This window comes from Procambarus clarkii, chromosome 45 (assembly GCF_040958095.1).
Source record: "Procambarus clarkii isolate CNS0578487 chromosome 45, FALCON_Pclarkii_2.0, whole genome shotgun sequence".
Taxonomy (NCBI): Eukaryota; Metazoa; Arthropoda; class Malacostraca; order Decapoda; family Cambaridae; genus Procambarus; species Procambarus clarkii.
In genome coordinates this window covers 27627769-27641608 of record NC_091194.1, presented here as the reverse complement: position 1 = coordinate 27641608, position 13840 = coordinate 27627769, and the positions used below count along the sequence as shown (strand labels likewise).

General features: G+C 37.4%; 1 long non-coding RNA gene across 1 annotated transcript; it reads left to right on the top strand.

Annotated features, from left to right (window-relative positions):
* Positions 1-5608: 5608 nt before the first annotated feature.
* On the top strand, positions 5609-11628 carry LOC138350365 (uncharacterized). The gene is made up of 3 exons (XR_011222061.1): positions 5609-5710; positions 7267-7383; positions 11321-11628. It is a non-coding gene; the product is annotated as an uncharacterized lncRNA (long non-coding RNA).
* The last annotated feature ends 2212 nt before the right edge of the window (positions 11629-13840 follow it).

Sequence of the window (13840 nt, the reverse complement as noted above, 5' to 3'; positions counted from 1 at the left end):
CTCTCATTTGATTCATGGTGGTCTTCTGAGCCCTCTAATATCTCTAGGAGACGAGGATCCAGCTGACCCTTCGTGTGTCAAAGCAAGTGACTTGGTGGAGAGTTATAGACACCTTTCAAGAGTAATAGAGAAATGGAATGAGGTCTGGACACGTGAATATTTAACTGCTTTAAGAGAATATCATTATGGAGCTGCAAGCCCATACAATAAAGTTCAACTTAAGCCAGGTGATCTTGTCCTAGTAGACAGTGATGGACCCAGGTCAGATTGGCCTATAGGTAAAATTGTTGACATCTATCCTGATCGCCATGGTATTTTACGAATAGTTAAAGTTCAGTGTCGAGGCACTACTACCTTGAAAACACTAGAGAAATTAGTACCTTTAGAGTTAACAGAACACGAGTGTTCTACAGATATACCTGTAACCCAAGTTAAAGAGAACAATGATTCTACTCAACCGAGCACAAGACCATCAAGAGTCGCTGCTCAGAACTGCAAACAGAAACTTAAACAATATTTTGATTTTATTCAAGAGTAGATAACTTATCATTTAAACTTGAGGTGATCATGCTGATGCAGTGATGAGTTGATGTCCAGTAATTAATTAATAAACACTTTAGTGCGCGTGGCACTCGTGAAAAAAAAAGCGCCTTGTGCGCGCGGCGTTCTGGGCGCTCAAGCGTAAACACAAAAAAGTGTATAATCTTTTCACGCTCCTAACATCAATTCTCGAGCTACGTTTTTCATTTTGGCATCAATGCGTTGGCAATAAAATTCTCTACAAGATCATATGCATAAAATGTCACCAAAACAGTTGCTATCCCACCACGAAGTAAATAAACACGAAGATGACTCACCGTGACACCCCAAACAGGAAGTAAATGTTCATACTCTTTCGTTTGTTGCCAACCTCACAGTCATCCTACAGTGCTTATTTTCATATCACTGAACTCGCAATAAAATTCCCCACCCAGACATATGCCTATCAATGTCTAATTATGTTCCGCACGAGTGTGGGAACTGGGCCAAGCGTTAGCCGTGATTTCAGCAGCGACGACACTGTTGTGATGCAGTGCTTTGAAAGATTATAATAATAATAATAATAATAATTTTTATTTAGGTAAGGTACATACATAAAGAGATTTTACAAAGTTTGTTGGCTTTATAGATAGAGCTAGTACATACAATGCCTAAAGCCACTATTACGCAAAGCGTTTCGGGCAGGAAAAACATTAATGACTAAAGCTTAAAACTAATGGGTAAAAAGAAAAGATGTGATGAGTACATATAAAAAATAGAGGTAAAAGAGGGGGGAACATTGTTGAAAAAGCAGCACAAATACAATTACAAATTATTACCGAAAATTACATTCAAACAGCGTTGATTTGAAAAACAAAAAAACAAAAAACATACATGGGTTGACAACAGAGGGGTAAGGTGGGTTACATGGAATTTATTAGGTATAGCTTCGTTTTTAACTTAAACTGGTTGAGAGAGGTACAGTCTTTAACATGGTTGGGAAGGTCATTCCACATTCTGGGCCCCTTGATTTGTAGAGCATTTCTGGTTTGATTAAGTCGTACTCTAGGAATATCAAAACTGTATTTATTTCTGGTGTGGTGCTCATGGGTTCTGTTACAACCTTCTATGAAGCTTTTGAGATCAGGATTGGCATTATAGTTTAGCGTTTTATATATGTATAATACACATGAGAGAATGTGCAGTGACTTAATGTCTAACATATTCAGAAATTTGAGTAGGGGTACAGAGTGATGTCTTGGGCCAGAATTGGATATTGTCCTAATAGCAGCTTTGTGTTGAGTAATTAGAGGACGTAAGTGATTTTGGGTAGTAGAGCCCCAAGCACAAATACCATAGTTGAGTATGGATAGATAAGGGAGTAATAGAGAGTCACCAGGGCAGGGCGTGGTACATAATATCTGATCTTAGAAAGAATGCCCACAGTTTATGAAACTTTTTTTGATATGTTTAGAATGTGTCCCTGGAAATTCAGCTTGTGGTCAATGAGAATGCCAAGGAATTTGCCATCTAATTTGTTACAAATTTGGGTATTGTTTATTTTGAGATTTATTTGATTAGAGGATTTATTGCCAAACAGAATATAGAAAGTTTTGTCAATGTTAAGGGTGAGTTTGTTGGCAGTTAGCCACAGATGGACTTTATTAAGCTCAGTATTTACTGTGGAATTTAGAGCAAGGGGATCAGGACTGGAGTAAATGAAGGTTGTGTCATCAGCAAATAGAATTGGTTTGAGGTGTTGGGAGGCATTTGGAAGGTCATTAATGTAGATGAGAAAGAGGAGAGGGCCAAGTATGCTGCCCTGGGGAACACCAATGTTGATGGGTAGTGTGGGAGAAATTGTATTATTCACAGAAACACATTGGAGCCTGTCAGTAAGGTAGGATTTGAGGTATTGTAGGGAGTGTCCTCTGACACCATAATGATGTAATTTAAGAAGAAGGTTTTGGTGGTTGACAGTATCGAAAGCTTTATGCAGGTCCACAAATAACCCAACAGGGAACTCATTTTGATCAAGAGCTGTATGAATCGAGTTAAGCATACTAATAAGTGCATCGTTAGTGCTTTTTTTGGGCCTGAAGCCATATTGGCAAGGGCTAAGTATATTGAGTTTGGCTAGATATGAGTAAAGCTGCTTATAGATTAGTTTTTCAAAATTTTTTGACAACTTTGGCAGGATTGATATAGGTCTGTAGTTGTTAACATCTGTGAGATCACCACATTTGTGGACAGGCGTTACTCTCGCTTTTTTTTTAGAATATCTGGAAAGGTTTGTAGTTCAAGTGACTTGTTGAAGAGCAAAGCAATAGCAGGGGCTAAAGATCTGGAGGCTTTTTTGTAGATTAAAGTTGGTATCTCCTCAAGGGCACCAGACTTGGTTTTAAGGGAAAGGACTATCTCATTGACGTCAGTGGAATTAATAGGCTTTAAGTACAGAGACTGTGGATAGTTACCTGTCCTTAATGTCAGTACTGGAAGATGGAATATCACTAGCAAGGGATGAACCAATGGAAGAGAAGAACCTATTGAACTCAATAGCAGAATCAGAGGCTGAAAGCTGACCATCGTTATTAGACAGGAGAGTCGGTTTGTTATTTATAGACTTCTTTGATCCCAATATTTGTGAAATTGTTCTTCAAGTTTGTTTAATGTTGCTCTTTATTTGGGTAAATTTATCTTCGTAGTATTTAGTTTTGGCTCGTCTAATTATCTTAGATAGCAATAATGAGTAATTCTTTGAGAATTCTTTGGAGACAATTCCTAACCTATACTTCTTCTCAAGGTCATGTTTTTTACTAATAGATTTAAGTATTCCCTTTGTAAGCCAGGGATTGTTAAGCCTTTTGGTTGTGACTTGTTTTGTAAGCATAGGACAGTGGGTATTATAAAGGCTAAGAGTTTTTTGAAGAAAAGATTGAACTGCTAGGTTGATGTCCTCTATGTTACCTAACTCGGACTCCCAGTTGACATTATCAGTAGCAGTTATAAAATTGTCTATAGCAGTTTCATTGTGTAGTCTAAAACGTATCTCTCTTGACTCAAGAGGTGGTTTGCTAATGTTAGTTAAGAGAAATGTGGGGTAATGGTCTGTAGTGCTATCGGTGATTATACCTGAAGTAAGCGGTGAGGTTATGTTTGTCCAGATGTGATCTAGAGTCGTGGCAGTGCTATCAGTGATTCTAGTAGGTCTAGTGATTAAGGGTATGAGGAAGCAGGAGTTCATACAGTTGAGGAAGCTAAAAGCAGTAGGGTGTTCTGGCTCGCAGAGGTCAATATTAAAGTCCCCTGCAATAATTAGGTGGTTTTTGTTCAGTCTGTTATCAAGTATTAGGTTTCTAAGGTTTGAGTTGAATTCGGACACATCAGTGTTAGGAATTCTATAAACTGCACCCACAGACAGGACAGACTCGGCACCCTTGACTCTGAAGCTGGCGAAGCAACCTGTCCTCTTAAAAAGAACGTCAACATTTGCCATTTGACTCTACGGCTGTTTTTGGACGTTATTTTGTGTAAAACTACGTCTATTTTCGCTTCCATGGACTATCTCTTGTTATACAATGAAATACCACACTCTTATTATTCTATAACTCACTGACTATGCTCTGATATTTGTTCTTCAAGTAAAAATATATATATTTTTGCCTTAATTAGGCCATAATCCAGAAAATTCCAGCCTATCGATCTTTATATTTAGGAAAACATCTAATAAATTTGGAAATGAATTTTTCGTTCGCCGACAGTTTCCTGTTACTATTTAACCCTCTATGCTTTAATGTCGCTGGTCATTGTGACTTTCCCAGGATTTATACAGGTTTTGTAGTAGCATTTAGTCAGACTACAGTAATTTAACTAATGGGAAACCTCTATAGTTGTCGTAAATTAATAATAATCATTTATCAAATAATAAATTAGCAAACATATGCAACATTTTATGTTACGACTTTTCGGGTAGGCCGTTCTGTTTGTTTACAACCCCAATGGTTCAAAATACACAATACTTTTAATATATAAGTGACTAAGTATGCTCTAATATATGGTCCTCAATGAAAATTATCGTTTTTTTTGTTAATTTGTCCATAATGAATAAGATTCCTTACTGTTGATCTTTATATTAAGAAAAACATCTAAACAAATTGGTATTGTGTTTTCGTTCAGATAAAGTTTCCAGATACTATTTCCTAGTTATCAATTAATGTAGGTGGTTATTTTAATTCGCGGCTACCAGGGGCTTTCTCCCATTATACAATATAAATGTACTCACTAACTATTCTCTGGTATCTGTTCTTCAAGTAAAATTACCTATTTTTTTGTTTAATTAGTCCATAATTCATAAAATTCCTTCAGGTCGATCTTTATATTTAGAAAAACATCTAATCAATTTGGAATTTAATTTTTCGTTCACCTACAGTTACCTGCTATTATTTCATTGTCATATTTTATGTCGCTGGTCATTACAATTTTCCAAGAATTTAAACAGCTAAACAGCAATTAGCATCTTGTTAGAGTACAGGAATTTATCTATGGAGAACCTCGATAGCTGCCGAATATTATTAATGATTATATATGTAATTTAAAATAATGAATTATATACCATTTCTTATGTTACGTCTTTGGCGGGTAGGCCGTTCTGCGGGTTTACAACCGAATTGTTTAAAAATCGCACTATTTTAAATGTATGAGTCACTAGTATGCTCTGATATATGTTCTGCAATGAAAATAAAGATTGTTTTGTTGTTAATTACTCCATAAATGTGTAATGTGTTAATTCAGTCTAAAATCTTTTTGCAACGTTTATATGCGATATACGTAGCTGGAAACTACCTAATATTTAAAAATAATAGTTACAACATTCTATTAATATATAATGTTGAAATAAATATCACACAAAGTCTGTATATCTGTTTTTAGGTGTCTTATAAATCTTCTTTTAAAATAGTATTGATGATTTTTATGAATCTTGAGTAAAAATTATGTTAATTATTATTAATCTAATTGTTATTATTTTAAGTAAAAGAATTGCAAGTATTCGCATAACCACGGATCTCTGTTTGTGTATGAATGCACGGATTTGTTTTTGTTATGAGAGGGACGCCTTAGAAAGCATGGTGTAGGCCACCTGTGGCTCGCATCTGATCCCACGATCGTCGTCGCCCCTAAATCAACACTACAGGTATTTAGTATTTACGATTATAATAAGTAATATTTCTTTTATAATAATATTGCAGCAGGTGGTGTAGTGGTAGGACACTCGCCTGGCGTTCCGCGAGCGCTATGTCATGGGTTCGTATCCTGGCCGGGGAGGATTTACTGGGCGCAATTCCTTAACTGTAGCCTCTGTTTAACGCAACAGTAAAATGTGTACTTGGATGAAAAAACGATTCTTCGCGGCGGGGATCGTATTCCAGGGACCTGCCCGAAACGCTACTCGTACTAGTGGCTGTACAAGAATGTAACAACTCTTGTATATATCTCAGGTTAGGGGCTAGGCATTTACACTCTTAGGTCAGCAAACTAGCTAGAAGGTTAGACTATTAGACTCCACTGGTCAATCGGGGCCCTGCATGACTCAGCTTATCCTAACCTAGCCCAGCTTAAACCATCTTAGAATAGTTCATTCTAGCTGTGCATAGTGCTTGCACAGCCTTGCTTATCCTAGTTTACCTCTTCCTAGCCTACCATAGCCAAGCCTATCCCAGTATACCCTTACCTAGTCTTGCCTAGCCTAACCCTGCCTTGCTTTTAAACATGACAAGTCCTTCCTACCCTAGCCAAGCCCTGACCAGCTTAGCCAAGCCAATCCCTGCCTAGATTTAGCATAGCCTTGCCTTTTTATTAATATATAGAGGGTACCACCTCTGGCTGAGTTTGTAGGAATCCTCCACTTATAGGGTTGAGGGTTCCATATATATATATATATATATATATATATATATATATATATATATATATATATATATATATATATATATATATAATATATATAATATATATGTCGTACCTAGTAGCCAGAACGCACTTCTCGGCCTACTATGCAAGGCCTGATTTGCCTAATAAGCCAAGTTTTCCTGAATTATTATATTTTCTCAATTTTTTTTCTTATGAGATGATAAAGCTACCCATTTCATTATGTATGAGGTCAATATTTTTTTATTGGAGTTAAAATTAACGTAGATATATGACCAAACCTAACCAACCCTACCTAACCTAACTAACCTAACCTATCTTTTTAGGTTAGGTTAGGTTAGGTAGCTGAAAAAGTTAGGTTACGTTTGGTTAGGTAGGTTAGGTAGTCGAAAAACAATTAATTCATGAAAACTTGGCTTATTAGGCAAATCGGGCCTTGCATAGTAGGCAGAGAAGTGCGTTCTGGCTATTAGGTACGACATATATATATATATATATATATATATATATATATATATATATATATATATATATATATATATATGTATATACAACCTACATGTAGCATCCCAGTCCATCCTAAGTGATCATTACCTTACTGGCTGTGTTTTCTCTTCAGCCCTGAATGTAATGTGGTGGAACATAAGCAGATACATATCAGGTCTTAGAGAATCTGTACTTCATACATTTCTTAATAATGTCTCACAAATATTTAAATAATTAAACAAAAATTGTATAATAACTTCATATTATTCTTGCAATTTATTTTTACATTTTTTTTTATACAAAATTTACATTTTAAAAGATTACCTCTATTTTTAGATTGATGACTTGAAGACTACAGTGCCATCCACAGCAAATCATGGTCTTAAAATATCTCCTAGCAATGACGAGACCAATTTTCACAGAGATCAAATTTTTGCTAAGCAGTAGTCACAGGTAAATATATATTATATATATAATATTATATATATAAAATTAACTACTTCATTGCTCAAAGCACCTTTAGACATTCTGAGAGTTGTGCTATTTTATTAATTAATTAATTAGGCTATATTTTAATGTTTTGTAATGTTTTCATTACTTTTTTTGTTTTGAAATATAAATTGTTGAGTTTTGAAACATTTTGACATTAACTATACCTGAATATTTATAAACAAAAAAATACCAGAACTATGACCTTGACAATTGCACTAAGAAGTCTTTGCCAAAATCAGGTGCTCAGTGCAGTAGTTAAAAACTTAAAAGTTGTACCACCTCTGGTGCAAGATTAGGGACCCATAGCCTCAGAGAAGAAAATAGAGAGTACTCAGAGAAGGCCTTGAATAATAGGCAGGCTGTTTGTGTGTGTTTCGACGGTAAGCTTGCTGACACCAAATGTAGTTACCTAAGTGTAGTTACAGGATTAGAGCTACGCTCGTGGTGTCCCGTCTACCCAGCACTCTTTGTCACATAATGCTTTGAAACTACTGACGGTCTTGGCCGCCACCACCTTCTCACTTAACTTGTTCCAACCGTGTACCACTCTGTATGCGATAGGAATTTTTTTATATTTCTTTGGCATCTTTGTTTAGTTAGTTTAAATCTATGACCTTTTGTTCTTGAAGTTCCAGGTCTCGGGAAATCTTCCCTATCGATTTTATCAATTCCTGTTACTATTTTGTACATAGTGATTTTATCACCTCTTTTTGTTGTCTTCTAGTTTTGGCATATTTAATGCCTCTGACCTCTCCACATAGCTCTTGCCCTTTAGTTCTGGGAGCCACTTAGTAGCATGTCTTTGCACCTTTTCCAGTTTGTTGATGTGCTTCTTAACATATGGGCACCACACAACCGCTGCATATTCTAGCCTTGGCCGAACAAAACTCTTGAACAATTTCTTTAGTATTTCGCCATCCATGTATTTAAACAAAATTCTGAAGTTAGAAAGCGTGGCATAGGCTCCTCACACAACGTTCTTTATGTGGGCCTCAAGTGATAGTTTTCTATCTAGAATCAACCCTAGACCTCTTTCTTTTATCAGAATTATATAAAGATTTCTCACATAATTTGTAGGTTGTGTGGGATCTATGTTCTATTCCACATTCCATAACATGGCATTTATTCACATTAAATTTCATTTGCCAAGTGGTGCTCCATATACTTATTTTGTCCAGGTCTTCTTGAAGGGCATGACAATCATCTAAATTTCTTATCCATCCCATTATCTTAGCATCATCAGCAAACATGTTTATATAATTCTGTATTCCTACTGGTAGATCATTTATGTAGACAATGAACATTTCTGGTGCATGTACTGTGGTACTCCACTTGTGACACTTCTCCAGTCCGATTGCCTCTGATTACTGCCCTCATTTTTCTATCAGTCAGAAAATTTTTCATCCATGTTAGAAGCTTACCTGTCACCCATCCAAAATTTTCTAGTTTCCAGAACAACCTCTTATGTGGAACTGTCGAAAGCCTTTTTTATGTCTAGATAGATGCAGTCAACCCAACTACCTTTTTCCTTTAAAATCTCTGTGGCTCAATCATAGAAACTGAGTAAATTCGATACACAGGATCTTCCAGATCGAAAACAATACTGTCTGTGTGATATTATATAATTTCTCTCCAGGTGTTCTACCCATTTAGTTTTTATTATTTTTTTTTTGTTTTCAATCCTTTCACTGTTACACTTGTCAATGATTCAGGTCTATAACTGAGAGAGGTGGGGTCTTCCCTGTTGCCACTTTTGTAGATTGGAACTATGTTAGCCTTTTTCCACATGTTTGCTATGACTCCTATACACAGGGATGCCTGAAAGATCAGGTGAAGTGAAAGGCTGAGCTCAGATGCACATTCTCTCAGAACCCATGGTGAAACTCCATCTGGACCAACTGCTTTGTTCTTACTTAGCTCCTTTAGCATATTTTCCAATTCATCTCTAGACACCTCTATACGCTCTATGATGTTCTCAGAAATTCTTATTGTGTCTGGTTCTCTTAAGATTTCATTTTGTATAAACACACTTTGGAACTTTTGGTTTAATGTTTCACACATTGCATTATCATTTTCTGTGAATCTGTTTCCTATTTTCAACCTCTGGATATTATCCTTTACCTGCAATTTGTTGTTTATGAATTTGTAGAATAGGCCCAGTTCTGTTTTACATTTATCCATTATCCCTTTTTAAAAATTTCTTTCTGCCTCTTCCCTTACTGCTGTATAGTTGTTTCTCGCATCTTTGAATCGCTGGTATGATTGGGGGTTTGGCTTCTTTCTATTTTGATACCTGCTTGATGGGGTTCTGCTCTTCTACTCCCCAAGCCCGGCCCGAGGCCAGGCTCGACTTGTGAGAGTTTGGTCCACCAGGCTGTTGCTTGGAGCGGCCCGCAGGGCCACATACCCACAACATCCCGGCTGATCCGGAACTTCTCTTAGAAAACAGTCCAGTTTTCTCCTGAAGATGTTCACGGTTGTTCCGGCAGGAACAACCGTGCAACCGTTCTCTGAAGGGGAAAGTGAATACTGAGCAGTACTCGAGACGGGACAACATAAGTGACTTGAAGAGTACAACCATTGTGATGGGATCCCTGGATTTGAAAGTTCTCATAATCCATCCGATCATTTTTCTGGCCGACGCAATATTTGCTTGGTTATGCTCCCTAAACATTAGATCGTCGGACATCATTATTCCCAAATCCTTGACATTCTGTTTTTCTACTATGGGAAGATTCGATTGTGTTTTGTACCCTGTATTATGTTTCAGATCCTCATTTTTGCCATACCTGAAATTTATCACTGTTAAACATCATGTTATTTTCTGCTGCCCAATCGAAAACTTTGTTGACATCTGCTTGTAGTTTTTCAATGTCTTTCATTCCATTTTTGTGTCTTTTGGTCTGTGGCCCTCTCTCAATTTCTGTTGAACCAATCCTGTTTTCTGGCCCTGCATCTCTGTTTTGGTATGAATGTTTGTGTGCCTTCATTGTATATTTTGCAAAATTTGGCATACATTTAATTTACTTCCCTGTCTAGCAACAAGTCTGCCTAATTACTTATTAAAAAAAATTTGAAGTTCCCCATAGTGACCTCTCTCTCTTGAAATCAAGTTTATCAACTGTTTCAATGTCCCCATTTTCTGTGTGTGTGTGTTTGGAGGCTAAGCTTGCTGATACCATGTGTGTGTGTGTGTGTGTGTTTGGAGGCTAAGCTTGCTGATACCATGTGTGTGTGTGTGTGTGTGTTTGGAGGCTAAGCTTGCTGATACCATGTGTGTGTGTGTTTGGAGGCTAAGCTTGCTGATACCGTGTGTGTGTGTGTGTGTGTTTGGAGGCTAAGCTTGCTGATACCGTGTGTATCTGTGTTTGGAGGCTAAGCTTGCTGATACCATGTGTGTGTGTGTGTTTGGAGGCTAAGCTTGCTGATACCATGTGTGTGTGTGTGTGTTTGGAGGCTAAGTTTGCTGATACCATGTGTGTGTGTGTGTGTGTGTGTGTGTGTGTGTGTGTTTGGTGGCTAAGTTTGCTGATACCATGTTTGTGTGTGTGTTTGGAGGCTAAGTTTGCTAACACCGTGTGTGTACTCACCTGTTTAAATAATAATAGGGGTGTGTACCACCTCTGGTGCAATTGTAGGGACTCACAGCCTTGAAGAAAATAAAGAGTATTCAGAGAAGACCTTGTGGATTCTCACTGAACACTAATCTTTTCTTCTCCTATCACCTCTCTTATTTTGTTTTATGCTGTATTCTATTATATATCATATAAATACATAGCCAAATGGCAATATTTATTATGTCTATACAAAAAGAAGACATCCACTTTATTTTTTTTCTCTCCTTTGTTTCTATGTGGATTTTGTTGTGACTAATGATTCTCCTCCTTCCCATCAACAGGTCTTCCTCACTGGGCTTGCTCGGCTTTTGTGTTACTGTGAGGGTGCCATCATCGTTTACCCTTCAAGACTGAATCATGCTGGCATTGCATTTGTGGACTTCCCTTCACAGTAAACAGTCCTTCTCCATATGGTGATTGTCCAGGGCAAGCAGGGTGTGACTGCCATCTTGGAGAAGCAGGGTCTTTTAATATGAAGAATCTTCCGTCTTCTCTACTTACGCCAGCTTGTGCCGGCCTTGCATTCTTGTTACTTCATGGCCCTTGGGCCTTTTTTATTTATTTTACATAATAAATTTGTTTATTAATACCCGTGTTTCACAAGAGATCCTTAACATTTTAAGCACCAATTGTATTGACTAATGTACGTCTTGTAACCTTTAAGACATAAATAGACAAGACATAGATAAATGAGTGAATAATACTGAGTGACTAGGTTAGGGCGAGGAACATAGTAGTGTCTGGCTTTGGAAGAATGCCTACTGTTTTAGAAACCTTATTGCCATGATCATAATCGTATGGGTTAAAAAGCATTTGTTGTCACTCCTACACTGTGGCTTGTTGAGCTTGAAACCTTTGCTCCTTGTTCGTGTTACATCTGACCTTTTGAAGAAATTGTATGAATCAATATCCTCCAAATTGTTCAGTATTTTAAAGGTTTCGCTCTATTACTCTCTCATTTGCATATATCTAAGCATATAGATTAGATATAGATTTAGATTAGATTTTTTAGTCAGGTAAAGGTACATACATTGCAGATGAGTTACAAAGGGAAAGACAATGACTAGAGTTCACTAGCTCTATTGGAAGAGAAACGTCTGCAAGACAAGTGTGGGCAAAAATTAAGGTAGCTAAGGGGAGCAGAGCCCGGCCTGCGGCTCACAACGACCCCCAGGGTAAGGCTGAAGAACTAATTCACAAGTGGAGTGATGCAGCATCATCCTCCTCCCTCCCTGCAGAAGTAAGCAGGGAACAGCTCCTCCGACAAAATGACAAAAGGATTAGGATAACAAGAGCACAATCTAGTGATGACGAGTATGGGGAACCAATTACAGCCAAGGAAGTAAAGGGGGCTATGAAAAGGGTAAAAGTACAGCACCTGGTGAAGATGGCGTCACCTACGACATACTCAATGCACTGTGTGAAGTGTCTGGCAATCCACTACTCCACCTGTTTAACAAGTCATTCCTATGTGGAGTGTTGCCCACACAATGGAAACATGCAATAATGGTCCCAATACCGAAACCCAATGACCCTGGCAATTATAGACCTATCAGTCTCATGTAATGCACTTAGAAGATGCTTGAAAGGATCATCCTAAACCGACTATTGCACAAAATAGGCAGGTTAGGGGAGGGGTCAATGGATTTGTTAAAGGACGGAGGACAGCAAACTATAGTTAATTACCTTGATAATGATACAGCTAAGTACTCCCAATAAACTCGCACCTCGGGGCAAAATTTTAAAATTTAAAATACAATACCTAAAGCCACTAATACGCATAGCGTTTCGGGCAAGTATATACGAAGTAAAACCCAAACAAAGAACTGACTCCGTAGGACCCATAAAAGATGAGACTAACAATTTTAAGTTGTATGATAAAAGGGCGGCAAACACTCTCAATGAATACCTAACATCAGTGTTCACACTAGAAAGCTTGAATGACATCCCATCACCAACACAAATGTTTGTCGGAGGTAAGGAGAATGAATTAAGAGAAATACCAATTACACTCGACACAATCAGGAAGAGCATTGACAAACTAAAAGACTCAGAAGCCCAAAGTGTAAATGGATTTAAGTCCCAAGTCGTAAAGGAACTGGCAAATTAATTGGGTGGTTGTAGGTAGGAGCTGCCTCGTATGGGCCGGTGGGCCTTCTGCAGTTGCCTTTGTTCTTGTGTTCTTGTGTTCTTATGTTGAGTAGCAACATTTGCAAATTTGCAGATGATACAAAAATAGGTAGGGAAATTAACACGGAAGAAGACTCACTATCACTTCAAGTTGATCTAAATAGGGTTTTGAAATGGTCAAAAGATTGACAGATGCAGTTTAATGCTGATAAATGTAAAGTTTTGAGACTAGGTAATGATGATAGTTACAAGATACGAGCTAGATGGTGTTGAGATTGCGAAGTCGGATTGTGAAAGGGATCTGGGAGTTATGATTAGTAAGAATTTAAAACAAAAGGATCAATGCATGAATGTTCGTAATAAGGCAAATAGGACACTGGGATTTATTAATCGAAGTGTTAGTAACAAGACACCTGGTGTGGTTCTTCAGCTATATCTTGCTCTGGTTAGGCCCCATTTACATTATGCAGTTCAGTTTTGGTCGCCATATTATAGAATGAATATAAATTCACTTGAACGTGTCTAGAGTAGGGTGACTAAGTTAATTCCCCAAAATAGAAATCTTTTATATGAAGAAAGATTAACAAAGCTTAAATTGCATTCACTGGAAAAGCGAAGAGTTAGGGGTGATATGATAGAGGTTTACAAGTGGATGAATGGACATAGCAAAG